At 39.6% G+C, this 25,448-nt stretch overlaps 1 protein-coding gene across 1 annotated transcript in view; it reads left to right on the top strand.

Moving 5' to 3' along the window:
* LOC139710657 (calcium-independent protein kinase C-like) overlaps positions 1-25,448 on the top strand; it is a 139,164-nt gene that overhangs the window by 23,741 nt on the left and 89,975 nt on the right.

Below are 25,448 nucleotides of genomic sequence, written 5' to 3'. Positions count from 1 at the left end.
AGTGAGCATGCTCTGTGAGTTCCCCTTTAAGGTACTATCTTAGTGGAAGCTATGTGACTTTAGCAATGTTTCCTTGACTTTGTTGTTTGTCTGTCAAAGCAATAGAATTGCTATATTTTTCAGGTTCTATAAGTATCAGTGCCCTAGTCATTTTTTTATTCCGTTTACTTCTTCTCGTCTTAAGCTCTTAACAGTCTTGTGGTATAAAAGAAGACCCCCCCCCCAAAAAAAAAAGAAAAAAACCTAAATTACTTGTTTTTTACAAGCTGAAAGTTTGCAGGTAGTCTTTAATAGTGAGGGAGAAATGACAGTATATGGCTTATGTGAATACTGTCTTGCTGGATGCATGGAAAAGTTAGATCTCATTGACAAACAAGTAGTGGGAAACTTGGGATCTCCTCGTCTTGAAGTATCGCGCAACATCCATAAGCTAATTCTGTTTAGCTGAATGCGCGTACACATCTTTATGCTGTTGTTGTTTGTTCATATCAGAACTAAGGGTTCTATTCTGGTCCGCGCGCATATTGCCCCCGATCACAGCCCATCAAACCTAATCAGATAATTTGCAGGATTCCCAAGCCAGAGCCAGCTCATCTCATGGACTCTCCGCTGGAAGCATGGCGAGCAATAAAGCATATACACGAATGAGGGCTCGGAGGCTAGGGGAGGCCCCCCCCCACCTCCTTACCCTCCTTGTGCCCCCTTATACCGCTCCCAGGCACGGCTCTTACAAGCCTGACTGGTCTCAGATTTAATGAAATCAGATCAAGCATCAATTGCCCAAAATCTAATGCTTGTCAGCCCATACAAGCCCTGGGATGAGGAAAGGAGAAGAAGATGAGGAGGAGTAGGAGTACGAGTAGGAGGAGGAGGAGGAGGAGGAGGAGTAGGAGGACGAGGAGGAGGACAAGGATGAGGTGGAGGACGAGAAGGAGGAGGATGAGGGGAGGATAAAAACTGGGGAGTGGATGTTGGGTGGGGTCAGCGACTCATTATCGGGAAGAGGATTACAGTACTTGGTGCATGGTATGTCAGATGCCAGGACAAAATGTTCAGATGCAAAGATTTCCCATCACATTTCTTTATCTGTGGGACAAGTATACCAAAACAAACTGGGCAATGTGTGCTTGTGGCTTCAATGATGAAGGTATTTTTCCTCTTTGCTTCCTAGGGAGTGCCTCTTGCTTTACGGAGACGCTTCAAAGACAGAAATGTCATTTTGACTGGGAGAATGTCAGCATTTTTTTTATAGATTTTACAGCTGTTTACCTTTTGCTAATCTACGAAAGGAAGTGTTTGAGCCCTTGTGTTGCGAGTTAGTCTCTTCTAGATGGAGTGCCGAGACCATTATCAAGATCATTAATGTATGAAGTGCTACACTGTGACTGTTAGGGCAATAAATCAGATTTGATGGGCAGACATAATGCTATGCGACAGTTACTTCAGCCTCCGTACCACCGCATGCAATGCCACGTGACATTTTGATGCAATCTTGTGGAAACCCTTGATGGTTTTTCGTTAGGGTGTGGTATCCTTGCAAATCACATGCAATGACTTTAAAAAAAATAATTTCTTCTAAGGATGCTTTTTGGTGATAATGACAAATCAACTGATTGGCTAGCCTTCATATTTTATGCTTACACTTGTATGGAATGTATCATCATGGCAAAGGGGCCTCACTTGAAAGTTTTCAAATCATTTGTCACAGAGTTTATTCTCGTCATGAGAAGCCATCAGTTATAGTATACTCATGAAAATGAGTATGACTTCAGAGTATGAAGTATTTCTGATTGATTCTCCTCCACATTCTATGACTAGATGAAATTTTAGGGGGAATTTTCTAATTTTTTGACAAATGTGGAAAGAAAGAGGGGAGGGCAGTTCTGCATGTACACAGATGAAAATGGCTACTTCAGCCTGTTAAAGGCATTATTTACCATTTGCAGATGGAACAAAAATTCAGCTCTAGTGCTTCAAATTAGTTGTAAAATGTGAGTTAGGGATAGAAACAACCAATGTAAGAATTATAATCATTGTAATCAATGTTAAGTATTGTTAAATATACAAAATGTGAACAATAGTTATAACAAAATTGTTTCTACACTAAACTGTCTACATTTTTGGTTTAGTTAGAAAAATAGTGATATTCCCTTATATTTTTAGGCTTTATTGCAAAGTTTATATATGTGACCCTGCACCTCAAAACAAACAAAAAGTCACCAGACATGAATTTTTAGTTAAGACCATATTCTGAAAGAGCAGACTTTAAGCTTTAAAATGATGTATAACTCAAATCAAATAAGTTACGTTCAGACGGGAGCCCTTAACCTCGAAGTTAGGAAACTTCGAGGTTAGAGCTTGTAGTTAGGGACCGTGAAGACGCACTCGTAGTTAGCAAACCTCGAGGTTTGCTCGATGTTTCGAACCACGAGAAATCTTATGGTTAGCGCTCTAACCACGAGCCGCGGGGGGTCCCCACTCGTAGTTTAGCACCGTGTGGACACAAAACACAACGAACTCGAAGTTAAGAGTGACCTCGCCGTAAACTCCAGCCCCCACAATTTCCCTCTGCTTCCGGGTCAACCTCCCAAACGTACACCACAAATACACTACACGTGAAAAACCTATGACGCACGACACAATAACATTCTTTTCTTCCCATGCGCTTGATCTCTGAAACTAAACACGTCGAACTCGCTACTGTATTCTATTTTATTCTTCTCCGACGCTAAAAATATGTTTTCGACGAATATCTTCAAAAAGGCATAAAGTCATCAGTGCAGTGCTATCTCTGCATACCATGACAGAGAAAAAGAGTATCTGTAAGCGAGTCCGACAGGGTTAGCAGTGTGGGCTGAAACCTCCGGTTTTGTGGTTTTGATATCGTGTGGGACCCACTCGTAGTTACGGGGGGGGGGGGGGGGGGGGGGGCAGAAGCTTAACCTCGAGGTTTCGTAACCTCGAGGTTAAGATTCGTCGTGTGGACACACGTCGTAGTTAGGGGGCAAGAGCTAAACCTCGAGGTTTCCTAACCTCGAGGTTAGGGCCTGCCGTCTGAATGTAACTATAGACTCTCCTAACCTATCTAAATATTGGAAAGAAAGCACAAACTCAGGAAAAGTGTGAACTGAGAAAAGAGGCTCTGAAGTACAGTGTCTATTCAAGCGCTTAATCTTTACCAAACCGTGCTTGCTGTGCGATGAATGGGACAAAAAAGAAAGAAAGAAAGTAAACCACCAGAGTAACAACAATGAAGGGATTATCAGATTAAACTGAAATTACGCATGCCGTATTAACACATTCTGTCCATAATTAATGCCAACTTTCAAAGCAGTAGCACTATCCTTTCAAAAGTTATTGTAGTTGAAAGTGAAGAGTGTGGACAAGGTTTTTCAGAAATGAAAAAGGGATTCTAAAGACACAATTAATCACACTATTCAACCAAAAATGTTCGAGATAAACTGCTAAAAAAACACACTTTCCTGCCAGTTTTATGATGCCAAATTTTAGCATAATGTAAAAGAAGACCCGCACTTTCAACAAATATGAAAAAGTCAAGTTCGGCTAGGTTGACCCATTTCACTTATTTTCAGTCCTTACGCAAAATCAGTGTGTGCGACTTTATGTTCGTTTTGAGGTGCACGGTCACATATGATAGGATGTTTTGTAACACAACTGACCTATACATATGCATCAAATGTGGTAACTCAAACATTTTTTAAGTCACTGCTACCAATGGTAAACTATACCTTTAAAAGATGACACCATTCATCTGAGCATCGCTTGAGGTGATTCTCAGTCACAAATGAGATCATTACGACTGAGTACGGTGATTCTGCTGAAGTAGTAAATTACCCCAATATTCCATTCCTCATGTTAGGTTTCCACCAGATGATAAACAGGTTGCAGTGTTCTATCCAGAAAAATATGAGAGAGTGAAAAAGACTTCGAATTCTGTATAACCGCCTTTCTTGAGGCTCTTGTGACGAGTGATATTCTGAAGGCACAAACCATCTTGAAATGAAATTTGCCCAGAACAGGACTGGTGTGATAAAGATGGATGCTGCCTTTCAGCCTCAATGTTAACTCTCTCAGTATCGCTGCCCTCAAAACCCAGATGCTATTTCACACAATAATGCTCTCGCCTTTGGGTGAGAAAGGGTTAAAGTGTGATTTGGTTCACGATATATCTGCTCATCAGGCTATGGTAATGAATTGAACTCCATATCGCTCGTCAAGATCTGGACCCTTGTTCCACGACAAGCTCGGCTGCAATCAGTGTTCAAGCTGAAGAGCAAAATCATTTTAGTAACCATAGCAACCACTGAAACAACTCAGAGCTGATTTGTCATTGGCGAGCGTGATAAGTGAGCACTGTATGAAATATGGCCTTGCTGGTACAAAAGTAAAAAAAAAAAAAGCCTTTTTTGCTCACAGGGAAATATTGCAATTTTCAAAATCACAGTTTGACATCTCTCTTCCCACAACGATGAAAAATTGTGAGTTTTGCCACCATGCACGAATTAAGTCGGCAGTTTGCAATGCATTTTTCTGCTGAGTCTATGTTTCTAATGTAAATCATTTCAGCAAACTACACATGAAAAAAAAAAAATCATGCTCTAGTCTGTGATAATTCTAGTGATGTTTTGGGTGGCTTTTGGGCCCAATATTGTGAGCAAATTTTACTGAAATCTGGGACTTTCCAAGGTCACATATTTGTTTTTGTTTTTGTTCTTTTGATATTGTGACTGACCCTAGAGAAAAACGATGTGCTGGTATCTGGCAAGAATAACCCAATAGACCTATCTGCTTGTGTGTCGTGTGCCATATGTGTGTCTGCCATTTGTGGCAGCCATTTTTAAATTGCAGCCATTTGACTTGTTCCATACGGGAACCTGGTGGCCCGTGTATTAAGTCTGTAGGCATTTCAGAATTTAGTATGGAACAGGTTAAGATGGCCATTTGTAGCAGCTGCCGTACACTTAAGACTCCAGGAACTGCAGTAGTGCACAATACTGCCAGAATTGTTGGGATATATCATTTAGCAGTTGGTGAATCAGTCGTGCAAACGTGTATTCAGATCACAAAATACAGGGGCTAATTATCCAGTGCCGAGTGATGGGCGTAAATGTAGGCTGTACCGGTATATCATAAATTATGCTTTGCTGTAGATTTTGCCGAGTAGGGTTAAGAACATTGAACGAATCCAAGGCACAATCATTGTCCCCTCATAGGCATCGTTTGATTCGCAGAAATGTATGACAGCTCGATATTTTCCCCCATCTTTTCTTCTATGTACGCACTGCTGTCTTCATTTTGTTCAGCGTTCCAGGCTTGCAGTGAAAAGCGGCAAGCCACGGACAGATACAGTATGTGAAGTCTGTGTATATAATGCAGTGGCAATCTGGCCTGTGCTAAAAGAGGAGAAAAAAAAATGGAAGCGGCTAGGCAAAAAAAAAAAAAAAACAGAAAGAAAGAAAGAAAGAAAAAAGAAAGCCATTGCTGCAGTAGTTCCTTGTACTGGAGCGAAGACAACGGTGATACGTACAAGGGGGCCCCCTTCCGTGTCTTTCCCTATCCCGCTCTCTCTCTCCTCTCTGTCATATTCTCTCCCCCTCTCTCTTTCCTCTTCTCTCCTTCTCTCTCCCTATCTCCCCTCTTCTCTCCTTCTCTCTCCTTCTCTCTCCTCTTCTCTCCTTCTCTTTTCCTCTATTCCTTCCCACGTCCTTCTTCACGTTGGCACCGCTTCGCGCTGACTGCATCGCTGTTCCTCAAAAGCTCCTGCACTCGCTTGCTCCATAAGCTGATATGCACATACTGTAGTGAGGCATGCATGCTTATAGACACCAGAGGGAAAGGAGGAAAAAAGCACATGATATGTCAGTCTGTGGACTAATGCAGCGTATTCAATTACCAATGTGCTTGATGCCTTGTGTGTGTGTGTTTGTGTGTGTGTTTGTGTGTGTGTGTGTGTGAATTGAATAGAGTTAGCAGGCCACTCGGCCTATAGTGTGTCATGTTCATTATCTTGTTGGCGCATGGGATAACTCTCGTCTGGATGTGAGGGAGAGCTCTTGTTTTGAAAATGATTGCTTAATTGACTTCTCTGTGCCTCGTGCCTTCACCTCCAACAGCACGCAGGCATTGACTCCTAACTACAGTCAGTTGACTGCTAGGTCAAGGTGGCCAATATAGGAGAAGTTATGATTTGATTGTTATGATTCATCTGCAGATGATTGAAATGACAATGATTTTTGTTTTCTAGTGCCTGAAAATTGTCACCTGTAAAGTCACAATCCATACTTTGAGATGCTCGTATGCACCTCATATTAAAATCTAATGCAATCTCCTTGTTTGTAGTTAGTAATTTTTCTGGCAGGTGTTTAAAAAAATGGATTAAGAAAAAATAATCCACAAATAATCAAAAGTTTCCCCATCAGTCAAAAGAAAATTTGGTTTGTACAAACTTCACCTCGGCATAAATCATGCAGATATATGTATTTCATATATGACTCTATGTGTTTGTGTTTGTGTGTGCACAAGTGTGTAGTGGAGAATGGGAATTATTCATATGAAAAAGAAAGAAAAATAAAAGATTGACAAAAACAAACATAAAATATACACTGAGTTCATGAACAGTATTCCTTTTTTGCATTAGTCTGTAGAAAGAAACCTTATTGGATATATCGAGAAGACAATACTGAGAAATGTAGATATGTATTGATTGCTTTAAGGGAAAATGCTAAAAAAAAACCCCAACAACTAGGAAGAGAAAAATGTCAAGAGTAGAAAAAGAGCCTATCAGGTACTAAGAGTCAAACTCCTTTATTGGTTCTTTAACCTTGCTCTAAATTTACAAAAAAGGCAAACAAACAAACAAAATTCCCCCTATTCGTGGCCATTTGTGGCTCATACTGCTCATTCCAGCATGTTGGTATGCAGCGCAGTACCACGGTACAATGACGGCGGCTGCCTGTAATCAGGTACACGTAAACCGGTCGTTAGTCCAGATGATAGCATTTGACTTTTCTTCATCCCCCCCCCCCCCCCATCCATCTCATCAAGGCTGTGTGTCTAGAAGATGTGCACTAGCTGGCTGACTGGTGCAGAATAAGGCAACCTGTTCAAGATGCTGTCGTGGCACCACATGCATCGTAGGTCGTCTGTCTGTCTGTCTGTCCATTCATGAGGACAATTTTATTTGCATTGAACAACTCACATAGTACATTGTATTATTCAATCACATTTTCCATATATATATATTTTTTTTTTAGTGTTGTTGCGAAGGCTGTTATGTTGAAGGGCACTCGACTGATTAGATTTTGGGGAAAACATGCATGAAAGTCAAAGAAGGTGGGCAAAGTGTGATTATAGTTAAGGGGCAGTGCTAAAATAATGTTAAACTGTTGAAACTGTTCAGTCCATAGAAGAATCAACATTTTGATTTCATTGAATGTATGTGACTTATAGATGTAGTATGAAAGATATTAGTACCGATTACAATTGGTGCTGAATCTAATAAAAATCAGGTTATCAAGGTTGAAATTCTGAAAATATCGGTCTGTATATCGTAAATCAAAAAGTAAAGATTGTGTCAGTAATATGTGATAGTCACACATCGTGTGCAAATGACAGACAGGATAATAAAAAAGATTAAATTCAGTTTAAAAGCTTAGAGTTGTTCTAAGGGTCAAGATGAGGAATTGCACTATGTACATTGTATGCAATTATTAAACTGTAACCCAACACCAGGTTAGGTGACATGGTACATGCAAAGATTATGGCAAGGCTATTGACTAATCAGATTTTGTGAATAGCTAAACTAGTCTGAAAGTCAAGATTGCGTCATCACATGGAGGAGATACAATGTGGAAGGCAGATATAGAGAAATATATATGGAGGAGAATTTGGACTCGTTCTACATTTGTCGTTACTTATGGTGGATATCAGCGAATATCAAAGTTTTATCTATTTCCAACAAATTGGGCATGGTTCTTTTCATTGTTGAGTGAGGCCAGACTTTTTGGAACTTTACGTTCCTGTTCTCACTATGCAGGCGTCTTATGAGAGGTATCATAGCCATGAGGGAGTGGGCGATAATCACCTCTCTGATATCCGCTCCACATTGTACATTCTGATTGGGGGTGACCGTGTGCAGAAAATAAGGGAAGTCGTGGGGAGACCTCGATCTGGCATGAAAGAAACTGAGAGCGTGTGTATCACTTGTGACGCGGCGCGGGAACAATGTATGTGTGATGGGTAAATGTGCCAAAGTCGCGCATCTTGCAGGAGGTAAAGCCATCAGAGGTAGATGGAGAGAATATGACATGGATACCTGCCGTCACTCCCGACGACGTGCTGGTGCATCACGATGTTCGTATTTAACGGCATTTTTCATGAGTCTGTGTGTGTGTCTGCATCTGTGTGGGTGTGTGTGTGATAAAAAATGTAGAGATACACATTCTGATCAAGTTTCCTATCGTTGGATCATAGGCAGTCCGCAGGAAATATGAGAAAGCGCATGATATTTTGTGCATCTCTGCCAAATCCCCCAACATTGATAATGGCATTTAAGCAAGACTGAGATCATCTCATGCACATACACACACACACACACACACACACACACACAAACACACACACACACACACACAAAACTGCACACACTGTAAAATTGATAGCATTTTATTCAATTGACTTCAGCGCAGGGCGAATCATGCAATTAGTTACGATAGAATAAATCTGATTCATAGTCGAAATTGTGTCTTTTCGAACATTGTGTGTCAAATTTTCTTCCAAGCAATAAAATCGTCTTCTGTTTTTGGGAAGCAGCACATAATCTCAGGCACACAAGATATATACACATACATACACACACAGACACACACATACACACACACATACAAAAACACACTTTCTTTCCCAGACATACATTGTACACATCCTAGACAGAGATACTACACCCATGCACACACATTTTCCCATACACACATTCTCACATACAAACATAGGCGTGCGCACACATACACACACACAGACACAAAAACCCACATACAATGTGTGCACACAAACACACACACACACACACACACACACACACACACACACACACACACACACACACACACACACACACACACATACACACGCACACAATGACTGACACACTGTACGTACACACTGTCAAACTCCTTGCCACTTCACTCCCTAGCTGTTGCCACACTCTCTGTTTCTCATCCTCTGCCTCTCAATCGATCGCGGCACCCAACGCAAAAAGAAAAGAAAAAAAAATCGTGCACATGAAAATCAACTGCCGAACTGCATGCATAATAAGCCCGCATGTTGGTTTAGGCTGTGGAGGGGAGTGCGGCTGCAGCGGCGGCGCAGGGCAGCAACGAGCAGCGAGCAATGCGAGGAATGTGTTCATCTAATAACGGGCCATCCTCTCTGTGATCTATCTACCTCCTGCATGCGTAGTGTGTGTAGTAGCTAGCTACACCATGGCCTGCCACTCGCCAAGTTCTGGGCTCCTCACATATGTTTCAGATAGCTCCCGTCTTCATCTCCCTCTCTTCCTCTCCATCCCACTCTCTATCTATTTTTCTCTCATCTTCAATCATATCTCCCTCTCTATCTCTCCCTATGTCTCTTCATCTCTCTTTTTCTCTTCATATATTTTTCTCTCATCTCCAATCATTTCTAGCTCCATCTATCCTTCTATATGTCTTTTCATCTCTCCATCTCTATATCTCTTCATCTCTCTTTTTTTCTCTTTATATATTTTTCTCTCATCTCCAATCATTTCTAGCTCCATCTATACTTCTATATGTCTTTTCATCTCTCCATCTCTATATCTCTTCATCTCTCTTTTTTTCTCTTTATCTATTTTTCTCTCATCTCCAATCATTTCTATCTCCATCTCTCTTTCTCTACGTCTCTTCATCTCTTCATCTCTTCTTCTCTATTTCTCTGCACCTCTCTTTTTCTCTCTATCTATTTTTCTTTTATCTTCGATCATTTCTCTATCTCTCCCTCTCTCTCTCTATATATATAAATATATTGTGTCTCTCTCCATCTGCCTTCTCCTTGTATCTTCAAAGCTTCCATTGTATCTTTTCTCCATGATAAGCCTGTGTGATAGATCCCCAACTGCAATGACATGACCCTCCCCTCCCCCTTTATCGTTCTAATTCAATTCAGTAATGGTTTTATTTGATCTTAATGCAGTCAGTGGCTGAATTGCACGATATACATTGAAAAGATAATGCATATGTACAAGATTTGATGAAAGGATTGTAAAATTACACAGAACATTAAGATACATTCAAATATTCATACACGATAGGGACTCTGGAGGACGGGAGAGTTCTTTATTAGATACAGCAAAATTAGTGATACCTCACTTTGTTACATAGCGAGAAATATTCTTAAAGTCATGTTTGAAAATATCCCATATTTTCTCATTATTTTCCATTTTTTAGCAGTTTCAATCAAAAATATCTGAAATTAACAACAATGGAATTTACTCATTTTGTGATCAGACTCTACGTGTAAAATATGATATACAATTTTCATTTCAAAACTGCTCGAAAAGCCAAACGCTCATATAAATTCTCAAATTGATTGTACCGTAATGAAATGACATGTACATAAAATGAGTAAGAGAAAATATCAAGTATGATAATGCAACAGAATGATTTGTACCCTGAATTTGAAAACATAATGGCCAGAAGCATGTTCGTAGTAAGGTAGGGGAAATGTAAACATGTTCTGATAATATTGCCAGTCCTGCAAATTGTGCAGCAAAAAAAACCCCAAAAAACAAAAAAAAAAAAACAAGCAAACAAACAAACAAACAAACAAACAAACAAACAAACAAACAAACAAACCAACAAACAAACAAAGTGAAACAAGACAAATACAAATAAGAAGATAAAGATCCATCAAATGCTGGACATATATGTATAAGATGAAGGCTGAGATTTCTTTAATATCTGTTTCTAGTGGATGTGATATCTGGAATAACTAGAATGTCACTGTGAAATGAGCATTGAGTAAAGGTAGATGACAGAACTGGGAGTGAAATTTCAGATGTCTTGAAAATGAGAATTTTTCTGACTTCTCGGATAGATATGATTGACAGTGTATATTATGAACCAATCCAAACTGATGAACATGAAGCTTGTCGTTGCACAATATTTTGGCACAGTCAACAAAATTGGAAGCTAATTTATATTGTAAATTTTGTCGTGTGCATCTGTGAACATTATGATAAAAAAAGGGAAGTAAAGGACCTCCATGATTTTGATGTCATTTTTGATTGCCAGTTACTGCAAGATAGGGTCATCTCAGGTGCTAGTGATTTCTGCAGAGATATGTGGTGGCTGCTACTCTTTTACTGCAACTAATGAAGTGAGAATGGCTTGTTGTCTGACTTATGCATATTTCCTCTGATCTACCTGCTGCATTGTTCTGTAAAGCCCTGTGTTAATGCTGAATACTGTAAATGTGCAGTAGTTTACAAATTAGATGTTTTCATGCATTCCACACATGATGCCATTGTGAAAATATATTGTATGCAAACATTTCGTTTACATTATTATTCATCCACATGAATGAACACTTATACTGCTGGCAACATGTCAATGCCTAGAGACTTGAGAAAAAAAAAATGTGAAACTCATCTTACCTGACCAAGTATGCAAAATTGATTATAAGAAAATTTAAGCATTCACCGGAATAAGAAAGAAAATGAATCATTGTATCACATGTCTGTCATGTGTGCTGCCATAGTACAGAAATGCTGGATTTTATCATCACCCACCTTGAATTCATTTTCGTCATCTTTTGGGTAGCATTTTAATGGAATGTTAATTACTTGTAATATTCATTCACATGAGTCATTGAGATTGTAAGTTATCCAGAACACTGACAGCAGAACAGGAGTGTTGAAAGTGATACCTGAATATGATATCAGAAGGAATGTAAAAAATGAAGCAGTTATAAGAAAAAACAAACAAACAAAATAACTTTGAATCATTTACAGCAAACGGAAGAAGAGCCTTTTTTTTGTCTAAACTTTTCAACAGAATTTTGGTTTAAAAAAAATACCACAATTCTTCACCATCATTTTGATAAGGAATAATTCAAAGACCTACAATGTATACGCCCCTTGTGGTTGTTGGAGCACCCCCCCCCCCCACAAGAGGTACTTGCCCTGTTAGCCAAGTCACTTTCAGAGACTACATTTGTATGTGGTTTACTTGCCCTATCCAGAAGTCTTCAAGCCTGAAATGTGCATGTATAGAATCCTTTTGGTGAGGTGTATTGAAGCAAGAGTGCTTGCATGTATGAATGGCCTACGGTATATTGCATTGTGTGCAATAGAAACTATCATACAACAACTAAATGTAGCTACCTGATCAGTCAATTGCTCATCACATCACATGCAGTTAAAAGTTCAGTTGCACGCTGTTGCTGCCAGCCATGCAATTAGTTTGAGCAACACGGCTGACGTCACCAATTTCCATTGACTCCCATGTAATCTCTTGAGTGACTCAAAGATTTTGTTCAATTGCACGGCTCTGATATCACAATAAACCTTTGCTGTGCACACTCAACAATTACAAGCGCATTTACGAAACATGGTTGCCATTTCTGTGCTATATTCAAGAATCTGTATGGACCACATCTGTTGGCATCCGAGGTATTTTATAAAACAAATAGTGTATGGTCTTTACTCATGCAATGGAACAAGATTTCACATAGTGAAAGATGAGGTGCACTATTCAACTCGGCTTTGCCTCGTTGAATAGAGCACCTTTATCTTTCACTTCGTACGAAATCTTGTACCATCACACTCAGTCACTATAGTAGTATGGCTATGGTGATCAGGAGAAGATCCTACAAGGGCATCATAGTGTCAGATCATCATGATACTGTCTAGAGAAGGTGATTTCTGCCTTACTACTTTTCATGTTTGAGAATTAAAAATGTATTGCCCATGTCGGGCTGTCAGTCTTGATAATTTCTATACCACTTCATTTTGAACACGTGAAGAATTCTTTGGTAAGAGCCGTGAGTCTCTGGAGTGAGAGCTATTTTTCAAGTAGTAACCCTGATGTTACCATCTGCTTATTATCCACAGGATGTAATCCATTCATGCTTCCACACATTATGTCGTGTAGCCAGGGCTCACTCTTATTAAGTGGCGATTTTCCGCGTAGTTACGCACTCACGCAGCAAGTTTGATGACTAATTACCATCCATTTACACTTGTTCTCAACCTAGCTAGCCTCGCCTCCAGACTCTCATCAGCAAATCTCGAAGTGTGTGAGTGTATAAATAGATATTCTGTGTGTAAAAGTAGAGGAAGAGTGACGTTTTAGCCACTCCCGGGGGAAGCCTCAGCTGTCATTGCCTGCCTGCACACAGGATGTGTGATCTGTTGTCCAGCACTCTACCAAGTTGCTGCTCTATACATGTGGGTGGAGAGCAGAGAACTTTTACCAGGGTACTCCAGAATCTACTAGAATGCCCCTTTCAGACCTTAGAAGTTTGACCATGTATACCAGGTTATATGTTATTAGTGGGAAATACTCCCCTCCCCCTCCTCCCAATCAACTTTTATTGTAACACTGATGGGTATAGCACTAAAATTTTTGAAGCAAAAATCACCCTTCTCATACACCTAGAATAATTCCACAGTTGTGCAATGATGATTCAATGTGGATTGTGGTTCTGGAATTGTGGAAAGCTCTTTCATCGACTCAATGTTAAAACACTGATGAATGCTCATTTTTATACTGTAAAACCAGAGATTTTTGTGTGCATAAAATTTTCATGAATTTTGCAAGGAGCTAAGATTCGTGAAATATACGTTGTGTGCACTATGCATGCCTTGCATGACAGTGGCAATTTTCTAAAATTTCATGTAGCAAAAAAGGCCATTTCCTCCAATTCATGAAAATTTCACGCTGCAAATATTTCTGGTCTTACAGTACACAGTGTAATATGCCTGCCCAGTGCCGAGGCGCATACTGATACAGCGCTATCCATGCCGTCGATACATGCGCACAGGAGCTGATGCTCGATGGGGTTCATGTTTTTCTGTTTTAGAATATGATTTTAGTCGAACTTTGTCACCGGCTGGTCCGAAAGATACATATAGGTGATGAAATTAATTGCCGTCAAGGAATAGAACTCTCCCTTGTTCAGTATCTGAGAGTTAACTGCAGGTAAAGCAGTATGGAAGGTTGGTGTGAAAGGGTTATATGATGGATTCCAGTTTCCTTAGAGACCCCCAAACAAACTTTGGGCATGGACAGGATATAGCTTAAATCGCGGAATCATGAATTCTTATCAGGAAAATTCATGTGCTCTCGGTAGCTGAGCAGATGCGATCAGTCATCGATTGACCTTTGAGCTTGCCTGCGTCACGTACCGTAGTAGCAGGTTGAGAAAGTGCTGCGCTCGGGCGGCAGCATAGGACATCGGAACACTTGATATTCACGGCAGGGAAACGAAGCCGTTATGTGTCTAAAGTATGGGGAGATTCGTCTTTTCATTTCAGCATCGCTTGGGGGGAAAATGCTTAACAAAAGGTCGAGCCACACTGGTGGTTTATACTCTCTCGGTAAACAACAGAGAATCCGACATTTAGTGAGATTCTTCACAGTGAGTCATGATATCGTGTCAATATTCCAGACCAATTTTGACTAAATATTAGGAGTTCCCTGTTGCATACATTGTATCTTTGTGGCTTAAAAGCACACACCCAGCTTCAATATGTCATGTGGTTTGTGGGCTAGAAAATATGCAGTTTCACAATTTTGTACACTCACACCAAAGAATGAAGGTGAAAATACAAATTTTTAGATGACTCAAATATACAGAGTAAAAAAAACCAACAACATTAAAATCACTAAGAATATATGAAATTTTAGGAATTCAAAATGTCACATGTCCAAGAGGAGCAATATCAATCTGAGTATGCATATGCAAATTAGCTGAAGTAGTCGTGCCCTATCTCCCATTCGCTGCACTTAAATCCTCACAAAATGTCTATTTCCATGTCAATTCAAGATAAAGAAATTGTATACTGTAAAACATGATATTTTCGTGGCATGCAATGTCTACACACTATTTTGACACATCATTAGAAAAATGTTCAACGTTAACATGATTTTATTTTTTACTTTTGTATGACTGAAGTGAAAGCTTTACCACTCCATCTGCTTGATGTCATCATTCTTATCAAAGTCATTTTGGAGTTGAAATAGAATTCTCCTTTGAGAATAATAGGGAGGCTTAGATTTGTGACGCCAACGTTTAAGACGACAATTGCCTTGGCCGTTCTCCTCTCTCCCTACGTTGTGTTACAAAGTAGCTATAGATTATGCGAGGACGCAACCTGTAAAAAGTCAAATGGTGCCCCCATGTGATCGGTGCATCAAATAACTCTTTGCATCATGAATTAAGCAGATGCAAAAATAGCCCAGAATGCTAGTGAAAACTCGGAGGATGCGAGATATAAATGGAAAAGGTTTTTTTCCTCTGAACATCTGCATCCCGAAATGTAAAGCTCCCTATTAGTCCCTACCCCTTTCATGCTTAGCAAATTTCACCTGAGATTTCCCGGGAACTCGAGGATGACACTGCAGCATGAAAGGCATTGTGGGCAAACTCCTGGGTAAAATGCTGGGACACTTTTCAGAAATCGTACCCTGGAACTGTCCCTGGTAAACTTATGGGTGTCACTGTGAATTCTTGGTTGATATTGTAGCAAGAAAGGCACTGCGGGTATGCACCAGATTGCACTTCCCAGTATTTGAATTGTAAAGCTCCCTACCTGGAAAGAGGGGAAAACCCCTTTCACACCATTCCCCCCCCCCCCTCTCCTCGGTCATTTCACTCCTTGCAGTATCCCATTCCAAATTTTCACACAAGGTTGGCAGCCCTGTTTAAAGGAAAAGGGGAGGAATTGGAATCAGTGAACATTAGGGAAGACACACTGTGTATTTGTTTATTTGTTATAAAGTAGGGTTTTTATTTTTTTTTTGGGGGGGGTTCTTGGCTTTAACTTTCTTTCCTTTTTAGACAGTTTAGACGAGTGTGAAAGAGACTACTCCTATGCTCGAGTGAGACACGTGTGAACGCCTCGTGGGGAAGGACTTGCCTGACCGTGGCCAGTTTGATGATGAAAAGTGGCAAATTAGGATCATGTTTCTAAACCCTCCCACTGTAGTAATTGGGGTAAATGGGCAAGGCTAGCTATTACAGGCCATGGTAAGGCTGCTTGAGGTAGATGCCCTCTGTCCCATCCCTGCCAGAACCACTGGCACTTCACATCACCACTTGCCTGATGAATTCCTGTTCGAGTCGGGGGCATTTCTGATACCTTTGAGCGTATAAGTTTTAGGTAATGGGAACAGTGTTACGCTTACAAATCATATGCATGGGTAATATTGCTAAGGCACATCTATATGGGTTTGGGCATTAGACTAGCAAATCCTGTCTAATACAGATGTCACAGATGAACAGATCTTTAATAAAAAGGGCGGGCTGTAAGCCTGATTGTGATTTATGTCACATGTCGAAACAGATGTTTACTATATGTTGATATAAGGGTAGGTTTATACACTTATAAAATTTAACTGCAGTGTCACAGAATTCTGTGGCAGTAGGCCTGTATTGTACTGCTTGTTGCATACTGTTTCATGCAGAAGTATTCTGTTATCACACTGTCGGCTAATCTTACATGTTTTCTTGGTCAAGGCATGACGGCACCCTTTATTAGTGAGGAGCAACCAGCAACCAGTGCTGTATTCATCAGCCAAGTGACACTTTTCTGAAATGGCTATTCTATAAAGAGATCTAGAGGATAATTATAGACGACATGATATGAATTATTACAGGGGTCAACATTAGTGATGGCCTGGTAGCCAGTGGTCTGGCCCAGTGGTCTGGGTCCACTGAAAATTGATGACGTCCACTAAATTTACAAAAGGTTTTGCTTTTGTAGCTGAATGAGCAGCTAAGGTTAAAAATGCATTATTATGTTTCCTTTTATATGAGGCCACTACATTTCTTTATTGGGTCACAAAAAATTTTAAGATCTGAATATTTTAGTGGCCTGAACAGACCACCAGAGAAATAAAAAAGTGTTGAGCCCTGCGTTGTAAATGAACACCAATTTGTACATTTGTGATGCCCTTTAAACAGTAAACCCCACTGATAGTATTCTTAGCTTTCTAGGAATTGTCAAGTGTATTCCTGTGCCTGTACAGTAGTGCTAAGTACTGGTAGTCCTTCATGATCCGCCTGCAGCATATAGCCATTTGGAAGGTCGTAAATTCGCTGCATATGGCTTTATTTCCTCTCTGTGGACGGGAAGAGTGATGGCAGCACGTAATTTAGGATTGGATCCCTGCGCAGCCGGCTTGTTGTGGCGTGTCAGCAACTGCGGCTGCGGCTGCGGCTGCGGCTGCGACTACGGATGCAGCAGGCCTTGATGGCAAAATGTGCAAATGTTTCTTGTCCCCGAATGATCGCCCTATTTTGAGTGACCTATATCCTGTCGGTGATATCCAAAGCCTCAGCAGTTGAGCTGCTGGAAAGGTATAGACCAGGGCCCCATTTCATAAAAAGTTGATACGATAGCAACTCTTGCTGGAAAAGCAGTAGTCATTTATAATAATGACAAGAGTCCAGCTTCCTGATTGGCTGTCGCTATTGGAAGTTGCCATTCCAGCAGGAGTTGCTATCCTAACATCTTTTATGAAATGGGGCCCAGATCCTCGGGTTGGGACATGTTTGCTTGTATCCATATAATTCTCTGTATTGTGTATCTGTGTGTCTGTATGGGTGTGGATATCACAGATACTAATTAAATGCACTATAATATGTTGTATAAATGCACATACAGTGTACACACCTATTTACATACCAACATGAATGTACAAGTGAATGCACAAATTCTATCTGTGGGATTCACACTGATGCAAATTACCATGATACAAATCTCAAGATTTGCATGAGGATCCAAATGGCACAATTTTTTTTTTTTGCCTGTGCAGACATAAAAATCCCGCAAATAACACAATCAGCATTGAGGTCCATCTCCTAAGAAATCTTGCTATTATTTTGGAATTATTGCAACAATTTGAAAAATAGCACAATAATTCACATCGGAGTGAGTTTGTGAATGCTACAGCAAAAAAAAAAAAAAAAAAATCTCAAGATTGTTTGTCCAGTCATTCAGAACACATCACGACAACACACAAACACATGGACAAAGGACACCATTCTGATAGATTTTGGGCACGTGCAGTTTGGTCAACAAATTATTGCGATTGGCAATGAATTGGATATTCTGTCTGAACAGCGCAAAAAATCTTGGTAATTAGATTGCAATCGCTATCCTGCAGTTTTGTCTGTGCGTATGAGACTAGTGTGTGAAATTAAATGAGAATGGTAATTTAACCATGTCAGTGCCAAACATGTTTTTTTTTTTTTCCTGAACGAGGACTAATTTGAGATCTGGAGCTCACCATTAAAAATTGTAATGACTGTGTTTCACTAATTCTCTTCATTTTTACCTTGAAAAGCCAGTATTGGGTTAGTTTTGATAGATCTAGAAGGCTAAGTAGCATATTAGCCTGCCCACTCCTCCCTCTGAATCTCTCTGTTCTTTTTTGAAATGGATCAGACATCAGCTGAATTGCAGTAAAAGCACTAATGAAATGACGCTGCTCATTTACTCAGTCTTTCCAAGAACACATATGTTGTAGGCACAAAGGTGATGAATTTATGTGCAATTTGTTGGTAATGGTGAGGTAGAAATGGATCGGTAAATATCAAACCAGAGTCGGGGTTGAAGCGAGTGAAATATTATGGAGTTTCCTCCAGTGTTGCAGCCCCAAGCTACACACAGTTGTCTCGATATAACAAGTGAGGCATGCTTTTTTAACCATTTCCAAGCTTGGTTCACCAATTAGCATGCAGACTGGAGTGTTTTTGTTTTGTTTTGTGTTTTTTTTTTGGCCAATTAGTGCAGATGTCTGGAAAGTATTACCCCTGTTCAGATGCAAGCCAGTTTATACCAAAACTCGATGAACAAACGATGCATAAAGAATCATCGTATAGCGGATAGACCGTTAAGACACTAATCTTGACCGTTCTGGTAAATGTATACATGTAGATGTGCAGTTTCCCACTGCTCTTGCTGTTATTGTAATGAGTGACAGCTATGGGGTCACCTTTTGTGCGCGCTCCCATTAAGCCCCGCACAGTTATACCGTTCTATGCTTGCCATACGTTCAGATGCTCAATGGACATGATGAAATGCTGATTTGTTATCAAGTTCTAATTCAAAATGATGCTCTGACCGTCATTTTATTATACGTCGTTTCGTTATATGTCATTTCATTAGTCAGCGTTCAGACGTGTAAATTTATCGTATAGCTATACCGTTTTTGCATCGCTACACCGTTCTAGTTTAAATTTTTTGCGTCTGAATACCCTGATAGTCATCGAATAGAGTTAACACCTAATCCCCCGATCCGTTATGTGTCACCATTGTCTTGCTGCTAGACTAAGGGTGCACTTATCTAAAGATTTTCTGAGGCAGAAATATGATAACAAATGCATTTGAGGCATTTTCGGGCAATAGATACTGTAAATGCAACTTCAAATGCATTTACAAATGCCGATTCAAAACGCCATTCAAAGCATGATTTGAAAGGCGTTTGAGACCACAATCGCCTTTCTGCAAGTAGATAATCACAAAGCTTTTTTGAAACATGCTTATATGTCTGAGCTGCCAAGGTTAATTTCCAGTGTACATACATACTGTCAGTTAAAAGAAAAAAAAAAACACGCCCCTCATTTGACCTCTACTTTCCTAGTCGAAGAGTGCAAAGCAGCTCTGTAGTGACATCACTCGAATCACAATTACATGATGTCTAGATGAAAGTGGCACCCTGAGAATGGCGTTTCACACCATGCTTGTAAACGCCATTCGAAATACATTTTGAAACGTGATTCTCTCTCTCTCTCTCTCTCTCTCTCGTTGCAGCCTAACACACATAGCTAAGCCCAAGTAGGCTTGCTAATCTACAACTAGGTCAAGATTGGATGAATAACTTAATGCTGATGAAAAAGATTTCCAAATTTATTAGCCAAGTTGAGTGCCTGGACACATAAACTGTTAATCGAATAAAGAAATTTAACAATTATGTAATTTTTCTTCTCAAGTTTCAAACGTGGAGATGATTGATCTCACCAAGTAATATGAAAAGCATCTTTTACCCATGGCAGAGTAGATTCATTTACATGAATGTATAATATGATTCAAATGTATATTCAATGCGCTGTATGTCTAGCTTTATCATCGGTATTGGCCATCATAGAATTTGTCATCATTTCTCGTAGAAGAAGCTAGTGTGTATGTGGTGGTGGTGGTGGTGGGGGGGGGGGGGAACATGTTACATGTATGTTTGTGTTAATCATTACAATTGTCAGCCAATGTCATCCTAGAAGTCCTTGGTGTGCAGGCGTACCCTATGTACCGATTATCCTTGATGTCAACTCTACAGCCCCCATGTTGTCGTCATCGGTTGTTGAAGGATACACCATTGTACAAAGCAAGTAATTTATCTTCTGTATGTGACTATGTAGTCACACTGTATGTTGTTGTTAGTAGTAACAGGTATCATTTGCCGTATACAATTTTGAATTCCCAATGCAAGCACTTTATGCTACTCGATAGACCAGCTATTGTGTAAAGTCTATGCATTTCTTTATTGTAAAGGCTGTTACTTGACAGCCGGAAAGCTTGTAAGAGGTTGCCTGCCATAGCAACTGATTGTGCATGCAGATGTAGATCCTCAGTTTTGACATTTTTTTTTTTCATCTGCAGAGGTTGCTAGCCTGGTGAATGAGTTGTGTTCATTCATCATACGTATGTACATGTACTTCCTGTCCAATTGTGTAATGCTTGCTAGAGATTAGTTGTGGACTTCATTGGTGTAAAGACTCTGACAAGCCTCAAGTACTCACAGCATGAAAGGAGATGTGACTATGTAATAATTAAAAAGACCATTGTCAGACAGGGTTCAAGCCGGTGCATAGATTGAACGATGCCCTTTCGATACTAATTGCTGGCAATGTCCCCAGAAGTAGCTGTTGAAGTCTATTAATACCTGGAGAGATTCAACCGTGGGTGGGCAATGATATGTAACAAAATTATAGTAAATGATGTGCGACTATGTTACCATAATTTATCATTTTTATGGTAGGACATGTTTTGATATGATATGATAAATGTGATGTGATACCTGCTGTGGTATTGTATGACATTGTATTGATTGTATTGCATTGTAATTGAATTGATATATTAGTAGGATAGGTGTAGCAGTATCCAGTGCCGTTTTGATCAAGGATTAAACAAAAATTTATGCTTACTAGTTTTCTTGATGAATTAACATTTTCCTTGGCAAAAATATGATGTTGCCAGTACAGTGACTGCTGTTGCCAAGCTACAAATGTATGAGGAGTTAGGATGACCAGTTTTTATCTTCATGATTCTGCAAGCTGGCTTATGTTACTACCCACCGTTAACCTGTTAAAGACTAGTCTACAAGTACATTCAGGCTGGTGTCTAGGAAATGCGTGTTGTAGCAAAATCAGCTCGTCCTCAGTGAGTTAAATGTGGTAAGCATTGTTCGGACAAGTTTGCATGTTTTTTCAGTTATTAAAGGACAAGTCCACCTCCATATACATCATATACATATGGATTGAGAGAATGCAGCAATATTAGTAGAACACATCAGTGAAAGTTTGAGGAAAATTGGACAATCCGTTCAAAAGTTACGAATATTTTAAGTATCTGCGCAGTCACTGCTGGAAGAGAAGACTACTACAGTGTATGATGTCACATGCGTACAACTATATAAGGAGAATAAAAAGAGAATTTTACAAAACTTTACTTTTTGAATAAAATGCACATTTCTTTGACTTGCTACTGACGTATGTTAAGGGTAATATTATTCCCCCTGCCTTCTGAAAGAGAGAAGTCGAGTGTTCTTTTGTTATGCGAGAAAAATGGAAATATGTTGAATTTTCTTTATTCTTTCTTTATATCATTGTACTCATGTAACATCACAAGCTATAGTAGTCTTTTCGTCCAGCCGTGACTGAGCAGAAACTTCAAAAATTCATAACTTTTTAACGGATTGTCCGACTTTGCTCAAACTCTCACTGATGTGTTCTACTAATATTGCTGCATTTACTCAACCCACATGTCTATGAAGGTGAACTTGTCCTTTAAGTATGACTCAGCTGAAATACAAATTGTACATCTAGCCATTATTTGGAGCCAAGCAAGTCTGCAGCTATCTTTCTACTCATTTCTTTCTCATTTTAGTTTTACTCATCAGAACCAAAAATAAACATTTGTAGCAATCTTTTGAAAGGATAAGAAATGTCCCACTATTTTTGTTTGACAGGATGCAGCATAATTCCAATTATGGTTATGATTTTGATTTTGGACATTGATGTGGAATCCATTGTAAAAAAAAAAACGGAAAAAAACAGAAAAACAATGTGAAGGCAGGTCTAGATTTGAAAGTTGAGCACTGTACTATATATATGACAGAACCACAAATTGAAATGTATGCAGGCTGTCCCTGGTTTTAACCCTACCCTGAGAAGTGGGACACTGCACTGTGCATGGGTCCAGCATGATAGTCGAGTAGTCAATGCTCCATGTTTGTGTGCGGAGGGAGGGGCTGCGTAATGCGGACATTCGAGGGTTCGCCGCCAGCTTCTCTGGAAACAGGATGGCTGCCTGTCACATGAAATCAGTCCCAGGGATGCACCGATGTAAACGCTCCGTCGAGATTATTGACCAGATATATTGATTTTCATCAGATTCTCATTTCAGCGTCTGCCTGTGAGTCTCTACAGTGACCTCACCTCATGTAACATACAAATTATGAAACAGACTGTGTACGCCGTGTATTTTGCTGGCATAATATTTCGCATATCATGACTAGAAAGATGATTATTGCAAGGAAGTCAGCTTCACATTTGAGAACCACAGCGCAGGAATGAGAAATGTGTGTTATCCCTTTTTAGGAGGACGATATACATTGTACGTTGTATTTTGACACTAGAGGCAAAATTTTGCAATTGTTGATTTCTCACTGTATATTAATCAACACATAAAATTTGCAGAAATTTAAAGACTGAAATATATAGCACATAAAATGCATTTCTTGGTAATTTTGTAATTTTGAGACTTTCACTCTCACATTCAGAATGCACAGGAATGAGAAATGAAACTTGTCGAAGTTCACTTGAATGTAGTGTTAATGTACTGTACAAGTTGAAAATTTGCCTTTGAGTCATTTTTTTGTTTGTTTTTGCATTCTTGAGTAAAATGAATTTTTATTTGTCTGTTGCATGATGTAAAGTCGTGTAAATAAAAGACTGGACAAAGAATCCATTTGTTTTTTTAATCATTTTGGTATCATACAAAGCAAATGGCAAAGAAGTTTTTCGTGTTCGGATACCATGAAATATTTCACATTTACAGTATTCATTATATGCAAAATAGGTAAGGAACTAAGTAGCTAAGAATAGTTTTTGTTTGTCTTTTGTTTTTTCTTGCGACTGAGTTCCCTTCGAACAGTTTCACTGGTAGTGAGAAATTCTGTAAATTTCTGTGCCGGTACGCTGCTCTGCATAGCAAGTGTGCTACAAATAGACCTCGTCTTTATTCAAAACTTCAATTTTGTGTGATAACAGGCGTATTCTAATCCCCAGGGTGGTGTAATGCTATCGTATGATCTGGAGCAAGAAAAACAAGCAGAAAAGAGCCAAGACAATATCAAAAGGGATCTGTGTAACATGCTTAAATCATGCATCATCGATCACAGGTCCCGTGGCTCAGTAACATTTTAGTGACACGAGGAAGCGAGAATATGTATGAGTTGAGTCATTATTGTACAGCAACATTTTGTGATATATTTTGTGTATGTTTTAAAGCATCTTCGTATTAAGTTCAGATCACATGTTTTAATTGACAGGAGTATGCTGTTTGATTTTGAATACCATAAAATCAAAATAAGTATGGAAAATTTGCAATTTGTAATTTGCTATCCCAATGCACACTCTCTGGGTTTCATTCCAGTGCCACAAACTTATCATTTCTTTTCAAACCAATGCGAGATGACAGATATTTTTTGTCGTACTGAAATCATATGTAATGAACTTATTTTTGTAACAGACAACAAATGTAACAATTCCAACTTCTCTCTATCTACAATTAAAAAAAATTGATGTATGTCATTGCGCCATTACAAAAAGTCTACACGCGAGCGGTGACAAACAGATAATGAGCTACGACGTAGATCCGTCATTTGCATACCACCTATCACAGTGCGTTGAGCGTTAAAGAATAATACATATTCATGATGCAATCACGCGCCGCAAATGCTACGTTGAGCTAATGTATTAATGAAATCTAAATAGTGATAAAGACGCGCGCACCTATTGTCACGTCACGAATTTCCATACGCGCTACGTCATGATCACGCGTTGACCCGATGCGACCTCGTTAGGCCAATGACATTTAGCCAATCAGCGTAGCGTATTCAAGTGAGAAGCATGCAGGGACGCGCCATTGCTTTAGTGTATGAACATATTGGTGGGTTACTCACTCGGGGCCAAACTGGCATGGTTTATGAATATTGAAAAGGTACCGATGGCGAAGTTTCATGAAATTCCTCCAAACTCAGTATTTATAAATACACGTGAGTATTTGCTGCAGCTCACTATGCAGGTGCATTATACAAAAACAAGAGGTATGGCAGTAAAATAACCATTCCAAAATGTCCTTCAGGCTCACAGTTGGCACACCGCGCCGTCAATGTAAAATTGCGTGTTGTCGTAGAGCTGATTGTGTTTGAGTGAGAAATGACACCTGATTTTCAACTCGAAAGGTACCGATGTAAAATTTTCACAAAACTCTACAAATGAGGTATGTAGAGCGAGTTTGAAATCTAGATTTTCATAAAAACCAGGTGCATTTAAGCAAAAAGACATATTCTGGGAGTTGTGAGTTCGTAAAGTCAAGAGTCTGTGTAAATGTCCTATACCTGATTGTGCACTCTGCGCGGTGCATTTAAAAATGCTCGTTTCCTATGGAGGATGTCACCGCACTTTTTGTAATGCACAACCAAGTTGTAGTCACAATCTTCATTTCATTGTTACTCGATACTCTCTCTCAATGACGTGGTAGCGTGGGGATTAATAGGTGGCATGATTCATTCGCTGCCCACCAGGGTACATTCAAAAACCATGAATATAGCACCAGTCAGCGAATACTGCGCATCGAAGTGTATGTTCATCCGTAATGGTCGACTCCAGTCGAGATTCTTCGG

Source organism: Diadema antillarum, unplaced genomic scaffold (genome assembly GCF_040938485.1).
Source record: "Diadema antillarum isolate AM-2024a unplaced genomic scaffold, OU_Dant_1.0 seq00001551_RagTag, whole genome shotgun sequence".
NCBI classification, from domain to species: domain Eukaryota; kingdom Metazoa; phylum Echinodermata; class Echinoidea; order Diadematoida; family Diadematidae; genus Diadema; species Diadema antillarum.
This window is presented reverse-complemented; position numbering and strand designations above follow the sequence as displayed.